We start from the raw sequence: 4,045 nt of genomic DNA on the forward strand, positions 1-4,045 counted from the left end.
CCAAATTCATAAGATAAAGAACGAAAACAATTTTTGAATTATAAATCACTACATGAATTAAAATAGAAAAATAATAGTATCAATCCATACAATAGATAGAGCTCCTAACCTTAACAGTGGAGGTTTAGTTGCTCATGGTACAGAGAAAATAAGGATTCTGATAAAAATGTATTTTGGTAGTTTGAATGGAATAATGTTGTGTTTGAATCTCCCTGTTGGAATCCCCTTTTATATCTAATCCTCATTAATTTAAAAATCTATTGATGTGTGGAAAACGATCCAACACAAAACTCACCGGCAAGTGTACCGGGTCGCATCAAGTAATAATAACTCACATGAGTGAGGTCGATCCCACATGGATTGAAGGATTGAGCAATTTTAGTTTAGTGGTTGATTTAGTCAAGCGAATCAAGTATTGGTTGAGTGGTTTGTATTTGGCAGAAACTAAATTGCATGAATTGTAAAGGGAGAGGGAAGAATTGCAGTAAATTGAAGAGAACAAGAAGTAAAAGTGCTGAATCTTAAAGAACAAGTAAATTAAATTTCAGAAACTTAGATTGCAAGAAATGTAAATAACTGAATCTTAAAATGCAAGAAATGTAAATTGCTTGAATTATAAAAGGGATTGGGAGCTGGGATTGCAGAATTTAAACAAGGAGAAGTAAATTGCAACAAAACAGAAGAGTAAAAGGTGAATTGAAGTAAAGTAGATCTAAACAGAAAAGTAGAAATGCTTGAGAAATTAAAACAGAAAATGATGCTTAATTTGTAGCAATTAAAAGGATGTTGAAGATCTCAGGAGGAAGAGACTAGAAAACAAGTCTAGATCTCAAATCCTTCCTTGATCCAACAAGAACAATTGCAAAATGAAAATGGAAAATTAAATTGCAGAAAGAGTAGAAGAATGAAACAGTAAACAGAAATTGAATTATGCAGTAAAAGTAAACAAGAGATCTCAAGGTGAGATTGAAACAGAAGTTCTTCAATTCTCCACCCAAGATCTAAGATGAAAAGTAAAGGGTGCTCAAGCAAGAACAAGGAAGAAGAGAGATCAATTCTCCTTCCTAATTCTCCAAGATCCAAGTTCAATGTAAAGAGCTTTCAAAATTACAAAAAATGGAAATTCAAAGAAGCAAAAGAAAATTTCAAAGTAAGTAAAAGGTAAAAGTAAAAAGGTCCTTCCTAAATCAAACTAACACCTATTTATACACTTCCTAATTTGGATCTAAGAATTTGGGTGGGCTCTAAAATTTGGTGAAGAAATGAATTAATTTGGATTTTTGATCAATTTTTGGCTCATGGTGCATCTCCCAGGGGAGAGTTCGGCTCTTGGCAAGAGCTTTGGCCAAGAGCTTTGGTTCCCTTTCCTTCCAAATTGTTGCGCACGGTTCCTTGTGACAAGAGAACAAAGCTCTTTGCAAGAGCTTGAAAGCTCTTGGCAAGAGCTTTACTTGTCCTTGAGGTCCTTGGTTCAAGTCTTGGGTGGAGCACTTGTGGAGCTAATTTCCTTGCAACCAAGTAGCGCCTGATGTCTCCCTTCCTTGAGGTGCCTAGTTCGATCCTTGGGGAGTGCAAAAGCTGCCCATTTTTCATGGCACAAGAGTAGCGCCCAAAGCTTTGCTTCCTTGAGGGACTTAGTTCGAACCTTGGTGAGTGAAAACAAGCCAAAATTGGCTTGTTTTTCCTTGTGAAGTAGCGCTGGCCCCCCTCCCCTTGGTCATGGGTTCAAGCCTTGGTGAGTGAATTGGCAAGCTTTTCTTCCTTGATTTTCTTTGGAGCATGCCCGAAAAAGCTCTTGGCAAGAGCTTCCAAGTTCTTTGGCAAGAGCTTGACTCTTGCTTCCTTCTTCCATGTGTTCTTGATAAAGCTCTTGGCAAGAGCTTCAAAGCTCTTGGCAAGAGCTTGGCTTCTGATTCTTTAAAGGAAAGCTCTCCACAAGAGCTTTAAAGCTCTTGGAAAGAGCTTTGTGCCCTTGTTTCTTGACTTCACCCACGCTTTTCCTTGTTTGAGCCACGCTTCTCTTCCTTGTGCCACGCTTTCTTTCTTTGCTTAGATCATGCTTCTTAGGCTATGCTTTTCTTATTTTTTTCTTTTCTTCACCTACAAGTAATCAAAACAACTAATCAAAGTATCACAAAATTCACAAAGCTTAAAATTCATTTAAAACCAATTAATTTTAGTTTAAACTTCATGATTTTGCATCAATTAAAGGGTGGTTGATTGATTCAAAGAAACCATGCACATCCACTCCAAATTGCTAACTTACAATGCAAGAAAGTGCATAAAACCTAATAAAAATAAAGAAAAAGACTAGTAAAACTAGGCTAAGATGACTTGTCATCACAACACCAAACTTAAAACTTGCTTGTCCCCAAGCAAGCACTAAACATAAGAGAAGATAAAATGAAATAGAGAAGCATGCATGTCCTTATTAGGAAGATAGTTGAATTTGGTTTATGGGGTTTTATGCAGATCAAAAGTAGCTCATTTTTTACTTGCTGTCAAAACAAACAATGTTTCCTTAAGAGTTCACCAAGGTTGCTGCTACTATGCCTTACTTTCTGCTTATTTCCCTTGTTAACTTTTTCTTCTTTCTTTTGCATTAAAGAGCTTATTTCTTATTGAAGGCTTGGTGTCAAATGTTGCAGTGGCCTTTGGCTTAATTTCACTTAATATTTCTTCACCACAGACACATGGCTCACCTTTTTCTTCCTAGGATCATTGATGCCTAGCATCTCTTTGGATAACTAAATGTTTTGTAGCTAGGTTGCTCTTTATTGTGGACTTTCAGTTGGCAATCCCAAATCAGTTGATCTAAGTGACCAAGTTTTGAAATACTCCTTAGAACTTACTTGTCCAAGCATATCCTAGTACACAAACACCACAGGCATATGTCCTAGGGTCCGAGCTATTGGTGTCTAGCCTTATTATTTGTTTCTTTGCCACTTTTTGGCTTTTCTATTTCTTTTTCTTTCTGTTTTGATTTATTTTCAAGGGGCTTTCATTAATTGAAGGATCATAACAGCAAACTAGCTTAGGCTCCAAAGAACCTGTCATTATGCAACATTTATTTTGTGAGCTATCAATTGAATCAGACACATACCACCACTAACTTTCATTCTAACTTTTGCAACATTGAACAATTACTTTTCTAAATCAAACATCTTTATTTTATTCAATCAGCAAGGGAAACAAAGCAAAGTATTCAAGTCAATGAATGATGACAATTATTATGCAGATAAGCAAAAATTATGCAGATAGATTTCTTCAGCATGTACTTCCACTTGCAACTAAATGATCATTCCAGCCAGATATAAAGGAGTCTCTGAATTAAATCATTACATATCAATAAGAATCAAGTATAGATACAACCTGTGGGTTGCAGCTTCTCATTCTTCCTTCTGTTTGCTCCTTTTGAATCATAATGCAAGTGTTCTTTGAATTTGTTGGCTATTTTCCTGCATAATCCTCAAAAGTGGCTTGCTTCTCAAGCCCTTAAGGTGTCAGGTTAATTTGCAAGGCTCATTTGTGTGCTTTTGAACTTACTTTGGTGTGTGAACACTAAACTTAGTTCCTTGCCAATGCCTCTCATGCAGCAAATTTATTGCCTGTGAAATCCTTTTTCGTGCTAAAGGTAATGAAACTAAAAACTCTGAACAGCAGATAGTTAACTAGTTCATCTAATTGTTTGAAGCTAGCATTAGGCAGAAAATGAGAATGTATTTTATGATGAGATTTTGGTGGAACACCAAACTTAGAATCCATCATTCTCCCTTATATTGTTTTGGTGTGCAACACCAAACTTAGCTCCTTGCAATATAAATAAAGCTAATTAACCATTTTTATTAAATAGCTATGAAAAGAAAACTACCTCAGGTTGGGTTGCCTCCCAATAAGCGCTCTTTTATTGTCACTAGCTTGACATTGAACTCCTCTTTTATGGTGGTTGATGACTGTAGTGCCTCAACTTGTCCCCTCTGACTGTGAGCTTCTTCTTTGTTCCTTGATGCTCAATCTCATCATGCTCTAGTGAGAGTATTTTGCT

The sequence above is a fragment of the Arachis hypogaea genome, chromosome 16 (assembly GCF_003086295.3).
Source record: "Arachis hypogaea cultivar Tifrunner chromosome 16, arahy.Tifrunner.gnm2.J5K5, whole genome shotgun sequence".
Taxonomy (NCBI): domain Eukaryota; kingdom Viridiplantae; phylum Streptophyta; class Magnoliopsida; order Fabales; family Fabaceae; genus Arachis; species Arachis hypogaea.